At 41.0% G+C, this 12,238-nt stretch overlaps 1 protein-coding gene across 2 annotated transcripts in view; it reads right to left on the bottom strand.

Annotated features, from left to right (window-relative positions):
• The window catches only part of PHKA1 (phosphorylase kinase regulatory subunit alpha 1), a 186,711-nt gene that overhangs the window by 27,671 nt on the left and 146,802 nt on the right, over window positions 1–12,238 (bottom strand). The gene's annotated exons all lie outside the window — the stretch shown is intronic.

Here is a 12,238-nt window from a genome sequence, read left to right as displayed (position 1 = left end):
TAAGCCACCGAATTTTGGGGTTATTTGTTAAGCACTCATAGATAAATGGAATATATATGTAATGATTTTCAAGATAAATAGTTTTAGTGAAAAAGAGCAAGGTACAGAACAGTGTATATACTATGCTTCCATTTGGGTAAACAGGTGTAAAATTACATACATATATGTCTTTATTTACCAACATTTACCTACATATGCACAAACTGTCCCCAGATGGATACACAAATAAACCAGGTATCTAGAGACCAGAGGTGGGCAAAAGACTTTTCATCTTTTCACTGTATCCTTTTGTACTTTAAAAAGTTCAAATACGATAATGGATTATTCAGTATATTAAATTTTAGTAAGTATATACTAACATGATGTATTTAATATACTAAATATATTAAAAATAAATACATTAAATACACATATTTTGCTTATTTATTTTGAGAGAGAGCGAGCGAGCAAGGGAGGGGCAAAGAGAGCAGGAGAGAGAGAATTTCAAGTAGGCTTCATGCTGTCAGCGTGGAGCCTGATGTGGGGCTTGATCTCACAGACTGTAAGATTATGGCCTGAGCTGAAACCAAGAGTTGGATGCTTAACTGACTGAACCACTCAGGTGCCCCCATTATTATTTTATTTTATTATATGAAATTTATTGTCAAATTAGTTTCCATACAACACCCAGTGCTCATCCCAAAAGCCCCCATTAAATATATTTTTAAAACTATGAAATAAAAAGTACCATAGGAAGAGTCCACAATGGATTAAAAAAACAAGTGAATGAAAGTCTAAAGAGTGGGGCGCCTGGGTGGCGCAGTCGGTTAAGCGTCCGACATCAGCCAGGTCACGATCTCACGGTCCGTGAGTTCGAGCCCCGCGTCATGTCTCCCTCTCTCTCTGCCCCTCCCCCGTTCATGCTCTGTCTCTCTCTGTCCCAAAAATAAAAATAAAACGTTGAAAAAAAAATTAAAAAAAAAAAAGAAAGTCTAAAGAGTGACAGGATATTTACAGTTTCAAAATATATCTCTACAAGATACTTTTTATTTATAAAGTGCAACATAAAAACTTTACAGTGGCAGAATGTGGAAGATACTACTTTAAATATACTATATATATATATACTACTACTTTAAATATACTATATATATATATGTGGAGAGAGAGAGCGAGAGCGAGAGCGAGAGAGAGGATCTTAAGCAGGCTTTCATGCTCAGCACAGAGCCCAATGCAGAGCTCTATCCCTCGACCCTGGGATCATGAACTGAATCAAAATTGAGTCAGGCACTCAACTGACTGAGCCACCAAGGTGCCCCGAAATGTGTAATTTAGATTTTCTTTTGCTATAAAGACATTATTAGGACAACTGACAAGTCTAGTATGTAGATTCAATAATACTATTGTTTTAACATTAATTTTCTGATTTTGGCAATTGTACTGTGCTTATGTAAGAGAATTCCTAGTCTTTAGGAAATACACAATGCACACTCAAACACTTAGGATAGAAAGGGATCATGTGGATCATGTCTGCCACTTACTCTCACATGATTCATAAAGATATATGTATGTATGTATGTATGTATGTATGTATGTATGATGATGGTGATGATGACAGAGAATGAGTAAGAGAGAGACAGAAAGAAAGAGAGAGAGAAATTGAGACTGAGATCAAAGCTCAAGGTAAACCTGAGGAATTTAGGTGAAGGATATCCAGAAAATTTTTTGTGCTATTCTTACAACTTTTCTCTAAGTTTGAAATGGTCAAAATCAAAATAGATAAATGAATAGTATTAAAATACATGTTTTGAGAGCTCAGAATCAGGGATGATCCTTTTTATTCCCACAGGTCAGAGAAAGCTTTATGAAGATGACAGGTGAACTAGGCCTTGATGGATAGCTAGAATTCCAATGAGGAGAGATGCGGTGTGGTAAACGAGTGTAGTCCAGGCAGAAGGCAAAACATGAGCCAAGGTATGAAAGTAGTCATGTATAGGCTGTGTTTTGGATATGGTAAGTAGCAGGCTGTTTTGGTGAAAGAATTCACAATGTGAGTGGGGAGCAATGGTAGACAAAGGTTGAAAGATCATAGAGGATGTATATTTGGCCCATGATTCCCAATGGTAGTGATGATGTTGCAGGGAGAGGCAGGGTATGAGGAGGAGCTGAAGATGATGACACAATTTCAAGCCTGGGTGACTAAAAGAAGGATGATACCATGAACATGGCCAGGAGCAGTGGCTTTCCGATAAAGACGGTGAACTGGGTATTAGATATGCTGAGTAAGAAGACATATATATATTCTAAGTAGATTAAAGACATATAATCTAAAAAAATTATTAAAGGTATTTAAAATATTTTTAAAATTCTGGGAGGGGATGCATAACAAGAAACCCAAAAGCCAAAAAGGAAAGACTGACAGATTTTATGATATAAAAATTAAACTTCTGCATAGAGAAAAGCATATAATTAGCAAATTATTTGGATAAAATATCTGTAACAACTGTAACTAACAAAATAGTGACATCTAATATCAATGAGAAATATATAAAAAACCCAACAGAGAACAAACAAAGGTTATAAACAATTCATAGAAGGAATGCTAGTCAACAGAGATAGGAAACCCGATCTCCCAACTTTTACTTTTTTTAAAGTTTATTTATTTATTTTGAGAGAGACAGACAGAGGGAGAGAGGGAGAGGGAGCGGGGTAGGGGCAGAGAGTGAGGAAGAGAGAGAATCTCAAGCAGGCTCTGTGCTGTCAGCAAAGAGCCCTGAGCACAGGCCTGATGCAGGTCTCAAACTCACGAACCGTGAGATCATGACCAAGCCAAAATCAAGAGTCAGACACTTAGCTGACGGAGTCACCCAGGTGCCCCTCAACTTTTACTTTTTTTTTTTTTAGTGTTTTATTTTATTTTATTTTATTTTATTTTATTTTATATTTTATTTTATTTTATATATATGAAATTTATTGACAAATTGGTTTCCATACAACACCCAGTGCTCATCCCAAAAGGTGCCCTCCTCAATACCCATCACCCACCCTCCCCTACCTCCCACCCCCCATCAACCCTCAGTTTGTTTTCACTTTATAACAGTCTCTTATGCTTTGGCTCTCTCCCACTCTAACCTCTTTTTTTTTTTTCCTTCCCCTCCCCCATGGGTTCCTGTTAAGTTTCTCAGGATCCACATAAGAGTGAAACCATATGGTATCTGTCTTTCTCTGTATGGCTTATTTCACTTAGCATCACACTATCCAGTTCCATCCACGTTGCTACAAAAGGCCATATTTCTTTTTTTTTTTTAATATGAAGTTTATTGACAAATTGGTTTCCATACAACACCCAGTGCTCATCCCAAAAGGTGCCCTCCTCAATACCCATCACCCACCCGCCCCTCCCTCCCACCCCCCATCAACCCTCAGTTTGTTCTCAGTTTTTAACAGTCTCTTATGCTTTGGCTCTCTCCCACTCTAACGTCCTTTTTTTTTTTTTTTTCCTTCCCCTCCCCCATGGGTTCCTGTTAAGTTTCTCAGGATCCACATAAGAGTGAAACCATATGGTATCTGTCTTTCTCTGTATGGCTTATTTCACTTAGCATCACACTCTCCAGTTCCATCCACGTTGCTACAAAAGGCCATATTTCATTTTTTCTCATTGCCACGTAGTATTCCATTGTGTATATAAACCACAATTTCTTTATCCATTCATCAGTTGATGGACATTTAGGCTCTTTCCATAATTTGGCTATTGTTGACAGTGCTGCTATGAACATTGGAGTACAAGTGCCCCTATGCATCAGCACTCCTGTATCCCTTGGGTAAATTCCTAGCAGTGCTATTGCTGGGTCATAGGGTAGGTCTATTTTTAATTTTTTGAGGAACCTCCACACTGCTTTCCAGAGCGGCTGCACCAATTTGCATTCCCACCAACAGTGCAAGAGGGTTCCCGTTTCTCCACATCCTCGCCAGCATCTATAGTCTCCTGATTGGTTCATTTTGGCCACTCTGACTGGCGTGAGGTGATACCTGAGTGTGGTTTTGATTTGTATTTCCCTGATAAGGAGCGACGCTGAACATCTTTTCATGTGCCTGTTGGCCATCTGGATGTCTTCTTTAGAGAAGTGTCTATTCATGTTTTCTGCCCATTTCTTCACTGGGTTATTTGTTTTTCGGGTGTGGAGTTTGGTGAGCTCTTTATAGATTTTAGATACTAGCCCTTTGTCCGATATGTCATTTGCAAATATCTTTTCCCATTCCGTTGGTTGCCTTTTCGTTTTGTTGGTTGTTTCCTTTGCTGTGCAGAAGCTTTTTATCTTCATAAGGTCCCAGTAATTCACTTTTGCTTTTAATTCCCTTGCCTTTGGGGATGTGTCGAGTAAGAGATTGCTATGGCTGAGGTCAGAGAGGTCTTTTCCTGCTTTCTCCTCTAAGGCTTTGATGGTTTCCTGTCTCACATTTAGGTCCTTTATCCATTTTGAGTTTTTTTTTGTAAATGGTGTGAGAAAGTGGTCTAGTTTCAACCTTCTGCATGTTGCTGTCCAGTTCTCCCAGCACCATTTGTTAAAGAGGCTGTCTTTTTTCCATTGGATGTTCTTTCCTGCTTTGTCAAAGATGAGTTGGCCATATGTTTGTGGGTCTAGTTCTGGGGTTTCTATTCTATTCCATTGGTCTGTGTGTCTGTTTTTGTGCCAATACCATGCTGTCTTGATGATGACAGCTTTGTAGTAGAGGCTGAAGTCTGGGATTGTGATGCCTCCTGCTTTGGTCTTCTTCTTCAAAATTCCTTTGGCTATTCGGGGCCTTTTGTGGTTCCATAGGAATTTTAGGATTGCTTGTTCTAGTTTCGAGAAGAATGCTGGTGCAATTTTGATTGGGATTGCATTGAATGTGTAGATAGCTTTGGGTAGTATTGACATTTTGACAATATTTATTTTTCCAATCCATGAGCAGGGAATGTCTTTCCATTTCTTTAAATCTTCTTCAATTACCTTCATAAGCTTTCTATAGTTTTCAGCATACAGATCCTTTACATCTTTGGTTAGATTTATTCCTAGGTATTTTATGCTTCTTGGTGCAATTGTGAATGGGATCAGTTTCTTTATTTGTCTTTCTGTCGCTTCGTTGTTAGTGTATAAGAATGCAACTGATTTCTGTACATTGATTTTGTATCCTGCAACTTTGCTGAATTCATGTATCAGTTCTAGCAGACTTTTGGTGGAGTCTATCGGATTTTCCATGTATAATATCATGTCATCTGCAAAAAGCGAAAGCTTGACTTCATCTTTGCCAATTTTGATGCCTTTGATTTCCTTTTGTTGTCTGATTGCTGATGCTAGAACTTCCAGCACTATGTTAAACAACAGCGGTGAGAGTGGGCATCCCTGTCGTGTTCCTGATCTCAGGGAAAAAGCTCTCAGTTTTTCCCCGTTGAGGATGATGTTAGCTGTGGGCTTTTCATAAATGGCTTTTATGATCTTTAAGTATGTTCCTTCTATCCCGACTTTCTCAAGGGTTTTTATTAAGAAAGGGTGCTGGATTTTGTCAAAGGCCTTTTCTGCATCGATTGACAGGATCATATGGTTCTTCTCTTTTTTTTTTATTAATGTGATGTATCACGTTGATTGATTTGCGAATGTTGAACCAGCCCTGCATCCCAGGAATGAATCCCACTTGATCATGGTGAATAATTCTTTTTATATGCTGTTGAATTCGATTTGCTAGTATCTTATTGAGAATGTTTGCATCCATATTCATCAGGGATATTGGCCTGTAGTTCTCTTTTTTTACTGGGTCTCTGTCTGGTTTAGGAATCAAAGGAATACTGGCTTCATAGAATGAGTCTGGAAGTTTTCCTTCCCTTTCTATTTCTTGGAATAGCTTGAGAAGGATAGGTATGATCTCTGCTTTAAACGTCTGGTAGAACTCCCCTGGGAAGCCATCTGGTCCTGGACTCTTATTTGTTGGGAGATTTTTGATAACCGATTCAATTTCTTCGCTGGTTATGGGTCTGTTCAAGCTTTCTATTTCCTCCTGATTGAGTTTTGGAAGAGTGTGGGTGTTCAGGAATTTGTCCATTTCTTCCAGGTTGTCCAATTTGTTGGCATATAATTTTTCATAGTATTCCCTGATAATTGTTTGTATCTCTGAGGGATTGGTTGTAATAATTCCATTTTCATTCATGATTTTATCTATTTGGGTCATCTCCCTTTTCTTTTTGAGAAGCCTGGCTAGCGGTTTGTCAATTTTGTTTATTTTTTCAAAAAACCAACTCTTGGTTTCGTTGATCTGCTCTACAGTTTTTTTAGATTCTATATTGTTTATTTCTGCTCTGACCTTTATTATTTCTCTTCTTCTGCTGGGTTTAGGCTGCCTTTGCTGTTCTGCTTCTATTTCCTTTAGGTGTGCTGTTAGATTTTGTATTTGGGATTTTTCTTGTTTCTTGAGATAGGCCTGGATTGCAATGTATTTTCCTCTCAGGACTGCCTTCGCTGCGTCCCAAAGCGTTTGGATTGTTGTATTTTCATTTTCGTTTGTTTCCATATATTTTTTGATTTCTTCTCTAATTGCCTGGTTCACCCACTCATTCGTTAGTAGGGTGTTCTTTAACCTCCATGCTTTTGGAGGTTTTCCAGACTTTTTCCTGTGGTTGATTTCAAGCTTCATAGCATTGTGGTCTGAAAGTATGCATGGTATAATTTCAAATCTTGTAAACTTATGAAGGGCTGTTTTGTGACCCAGTATATGATCTATCTTGGAGAATGTTCCATGTGCACTCGAGAAGAAAGTATATTCTGTTGCTTTGGGATGCAGAGTTCTAAATAGATCTGTCAAGTCCATCTGATCCAATGTCTCATTCAGGGCCCTTGTTTCTTTATTGACCGTGTGTCTAGATGATCTATCCATTTCTGTAAGTGGGGTGTTAAAGTCCCCAGCAATTACCACATTCTTATCAATAAGGTTGCTTATGTTTATGAGTAATTGTTTTATATATTTGGGGGCTCCGGTATTCGGCGCATACACATTTATAATTGTTAGCTCTTCCTGATGGATAGACCCTGTAACTATTATATAATGTCCTTCTTCATCTCTTGTTACAGCGTTTAATTTAAAGTCTAGTTTGTCTGATATAAGTATGGCTACTCCAGCTTTTTTCTGGCTTCCAGTAGCATGATAAATAGTTCTCCATCCCCTCACTCTGAATCTAAAGGTGTCCTCAGGTCTAAAATGAGTCTCTTGTAGACAGCAAATAGATGGGTCTTGTTTTTTTATCCATTCTGATACCCTATGTCTTTTGGATGGCGCATTTAATCCATTTACATTCAGTGTTATTATAGAAAGATACGGGTTTAGAGTCATTGTGATGTCTGTACGTTTTATGCTTGTAGTGATGTCTCTGGTACTTTGTCTCACAGGGTCCCCCTTAGGATCTCTTGTAGGGCTGGTTTAGTGGTGACAAATTCCTTCAGTTTTTGTTTGTTTGGGAAGACCTTTATCTCTCCTTCTATTCTAAATGACAGACTTGCTGGATAAAGGATTCTCGGCTGCATATTTTTTCTGTCTAGCACACTGAAAATCTCGTGCCAATTCTTTCTGGCCTGCCAAGTTTCAAAAGAGAGATCAGTCACGAGTCTTATAGGTCTCCCTTTATATGTGAGGGCACGTTTACCCCTTGCTGCTTTCAGAATTTTCTCTTTATCCTTGTATTTTGCCAGTTTCACTATGATATGTCGTGCAGAAGATCGATTCAAGTTACGTCTGAAGGGAGTTCTCTGTGCCTCTTGGATTTCAATGCCTTTTTCCTTCCCCAGTTCAGGGAAGTTCTCAGCTATTATTTCTTCAAGTACCCCTTCAGCACCTTTCCCTCTCTCTTCCTCCTCTGGGATACCAATTATGCGTATATTATTTCTTTTTAGTGTATCACTTAGTTCTCTAATTTTCCCCTCATACTCCTGGATTTTTTTATCTCTCTTTTTCTCAGCTTCCTCTTTTTCCATAACTTTATCTTCTAGTTCACCTATTCTCTCCTCTGCCTCTTCCATCCGAGCCGTGGTGGTTTCCATTTTGTTTTGCATTTCATTTAAAGCGTTTTTCAGCTCCTCGTGACTGTTCCTTAGTCCCTTGATCTCTGTAGCAAGAGATTCTCTGCTGTCCTCTATACTGTTTTCCAGCCCAGCGATTAATTTTATGACTATTATTCTAAATTCACTTTCTGTTATATTATTTAAATCCTTTTTGATCAGCTCATTAGCTGTTGTTATATTGGAGATTCTTCTGAGGGGAATTCTTCCGCTTGGTCATTTTGGATATTCCCTGGTGTGGTGAGGACCTGCAGGGCACTTCCCCTGTGCTGTGGTGTATAACTGGAGTTGGTGGGCGGGGCCGCAGTCAGTCCTGATGTCTGCCCCCAGCCCACCGCTGGGGCCACAGTCAGACTGGTGTGTGCCTTCTCTTCCCCTCTCCTAGGGGCGGGATTCACTGTGGGGTGGCGTGGCCCGTCTGGGCTACTTGCACACTGCCAGGCTTGTGATGCTGGGGATCTGGCGTATTAGCTGGGGTGGGTAGGCAAGGTGCACGGCGGCAGGGGGGGCAGGCTTAGCTTGCTTCTCCTTAGGTGATCCACTTCAGGAGGGGCCCTGTGGCAGCGGGAGGGAGTCAGATCCGCTGCCGGAGGTTTGGCTCCGCAGAAGCACAGAGTTGGGTGTTTGCGCGGAGCGAGCAATTTCCCTGGCAGGAACCGGTTCCCTTTGGGATTTTTGGCTGGGGGATGGGCGGGGGGGATGGCGCTGGCGAGTGCCTTTGTTCCCCACCAAACTGAGCTCTGTCGTCCGGGGGCTCCGCAGCTCTCCCTCCCTTTGTCCTCCAGCCTTCCCGCTTTCTGAGCAGAGCTGTTAACTTATGACCTCCCAGACGCTAAGTCGCGCTTGCTGTCGGAACACAGTCCGTCAGGCCCCTCCGCTTTTGCAAGCCGGACTCAGGGACTCTGCTTGGCCGGCGGGCCGTCCCTCCGCCCCGGCTCCCTCCCGCCAGTCCGTGGAGCGCGCACTGCCTCGCCGCCCTTCCTACCCTCTTCCGTGGGCCTCTCGTCTGCGCTTGGGTCTGGTGACTCCGTTCTGCTAATCCTCTGGCGGTTTTCTGGGTTATTTAGGCAGGTGTAGGTGGAATCTAAGTGATCAGCAGGACGCGCGGTGAGCCCAGCGTCCTCCTACGCCGCCATCTTCCCTTCACTCTCCAACTTTTACTGTTAAATCCACAAGGGATATTGGGCAGAATTCCAAGTGTATTAAAACCCATGCAGCACATCATACACACTCTAGTCAAGTGGTTTGACATCACCTGAATACTAGTTTTAGGCAGACTGTAGGTTTGATCAGATGTTATGGTGAAGTTAATATACAGGATTAGATGAAGAAAACTCGTGTTAGGAGCCAAAGGGTTGGCAGCCAATCATTGATCATCTGAATTGGTGGGAAAGTATGAACTTTTCAGGTATAACTCTCTTTGTTTTCCCATATCAACTACCTAGCTGGCTCGTCAGGTTTCATTCAAGCTTACCCCTTATTTCATTTTACCTTCTCTATCTTTTCGTTATGCTGCATTTAGCATTGTGCCTGGCACATAATAAGTACTCAACAGGTATTTGTTGAATAAAGTGCCTTACCCTAAAGGAAAAATGAAAGAAACAAAGGTATCAAAATAATAAGACCCCATGTCTTTTTTTTTTGTCAGTAGCACATAACAAGACTTATGTGGTGGCTCTTAGGGTTGTAGGATAAGGGAAGTCCCTCACAGCATGAGACTACCTGGAGGTTTATTTAAGGCACCAGCTCTACCATCCAGGAGGTGTGGAGGGCAAGGAAACTCCCAGAGGACAGGAGGAAGAGGAAGTTACATGTCTAAGTGATGTGCTTCAGTAGCACTGTGGGGATTCTCTAGGTTAGAGAGCATTAAATGTCAGCAGTGGTTTGGGGTACTGTTCATGGCCCTGGGCTTACCTCTTGTTAGCAGATATGGAATAGGTTTCAAGGAGTATACAAAGCAGGCAGGCCCTACGTAGCTAAAAGTATGTTGGGGCTACTTTGGTAACAGTTGGATGTGTAAAAATATGCGTTTGGTGTTGGTGGGATTTTCAGCTGTCATTTTCATTTACTCACTAAACACCACGATCAGATGGAAGCAGCATGAGCTTGGGAGTCACACAGACCAAGGGGACTTCATTAGCACCTAGAGGGGATGGAAGTCTTAGATACCTACTTGGTCTTCTTTGACACTACCCTGGCAGTGCAGAAGGTGAGGTAGTGCCTGCTTTGTTACACTGAGGTGGGAGTGGAAGTCTGGGCTTCAAGCTAAGCCCTTCTGGACAGGGGTGGGGCCACAGATTCTTCTATGGTGCTTGGCTCCAGTAGAGTGGTAATTGTCTCAATGTTGTTGGTCTTGCTAGTCTGCCCTTTCCTAGTCCTTTGTCTAGAAAGAACAAGTTTTTCATCGGGCTTTTGGTGTCTGTGCCCATTGGCATTTTCGGGGTGCTGGCTTCTCTGTCATCTGATGCGGGACCCAAAGACAACATGGAACAAAGGAACCCAAGGGACATCACCACCTTGTCATTCCTCAGATCCTGAAGTCCTTAGCCAGTCTACCTTCTTCTGTCCAGCCTTTAACACCTTGTTATGTTTGTTTTACAAATGATGTCATCCTGTACTTAGCAGGAGGAACAGAGAGGAATGTATGTAGTCTATCTTGTCTGGAACCAGAAGTCCCACTGTGGTCTCGTTTTACGAGATTCATTGACTTTTAGAAATAATACTGTAATATTTAGGGATAAATAATAAATGTCTGGTTTCTCTGTCAAACCAATCTGGGAGAAGAGAGGGAGATAATATAGATGTGACAAGGTTAACCATGTCTTTATAATTGTTCAGGCTGGATGATGGGTCTCAAAGTGTTCATTATGCCATTCTCTCTACTTTTAAATAAATTTGGACATTTCTATCATTGAAAGTAAAACAGGGGGTGCCTGGGTGGCTCAGTATGTTAGGTGTCTGACTTCAGCCCAGGTCATGATCTCATGATTCATGAGTTTGAGCCCCACATCAGGTTCTGCTGTCAGCACAGAGCCAACTTTGGATCCTCTGTCTTTATCTCTCGGTGCCCCTCCCCACTGTGTGTGCATGTGCTCTCTCTCTCTCTCAAAAATAAATAAAAACATAAAAAAATAACTAGAATCTTCTCTTAAAAATTGAATAAAAAACAAAGTAAAACAGAAAAGTTACTCTCTCTCCTCTGTGGAGGCTGGGCTTCAGGAGAACAAGATGAAAATAGGAAGATTTGTTACAAAGCTATAGCAATAGTCCTGGTGAGAGACAAAGACCTGAGTGAAGGCGCCAATACAAGAGATGCAGAAGGTAAATATTTAGAGGTAAAACTGAGTAGACTTGGTGATTAACTGGATATGGGGAGAAGCATGCTGAGTAGGTAGGTGTTGGGTCCAACAACAAGGATGTAGAATTTCAGAATATAACTCCATTTTTAATGTTTGACTGGCTGACCACTTTCAAGTCCTCTTTCCCTTCCAGCCTACATCTGGGCAAGGTGCCAGAAAAATCCAAGTGTTTCCTCTCTTGGTGCTGGTGACAAACTTTATCCCAGCTTCACCTCCTGATTGTAATAAAACCCCAATCCAGCCTCCTTTCCCTACTCACTTAAGCTTTTTTTTTTTTGTTTGACCAACTTTGGAATCTGTTCCACTCTCCCCAGAAGTCTCATTATGTGAGTAATAAACATTTTACAGACTTTTGGTACATGTGTGGCATCATCAGTCTCAGCATCCAAACCAAATTTAGGGGAGGGGATCTGCCTCTTCAGGTTGATGACTACATGAATAAATGAGGAAGTTCAGGTTATGTTTTGCGGGGAGGAAGTAAGGGACAGGAGAGAGTTCCATTTGGGCATGCTGAGTGTGAGGTTCCTACATATAATGTACCTAGCAGGGTTCTGGACACATAGCAAACACTCAGAAATGTTAGTTTATTTTTTCTGTAAGCCTCCATCTTCTTACTTCTTTTGAGTTTAGAATTTATTTAACTGTGGATTTTTAACAAATTACAGAGGCTTAAAATATCCATAATAATGATAATAATAGTCACTAGTTATTGGTCACCTACTCTGCAGCAGGCATTGTATTAGAGACTTTGCAGATATTGTATCTTGTTTAATCTTTACAACAGTTTTATGTGGTAGGCGTAATCTAAATTTTATAAAT

Source organism: Lynx rufus, unplaced genomic scaffold (assembly GCF_022079265.1).
Source record: "Lynx rufus isolate CCGP_SWC_20201006 ecotype Redwood Valley unplaced genomic scaffold, mLynRuf1.p SCAF_30, whole genome shotgun sequence".
NCBI lineage: Eukaryota > Metazoa > Chordata > Mammalia > Carnivora > Felidae > Lynx > Lynx rufus.
Note: the sequence above shows the minus strand (reverse complement) of the source record. Positions and strands in the feature narration are given on the sequence as shown.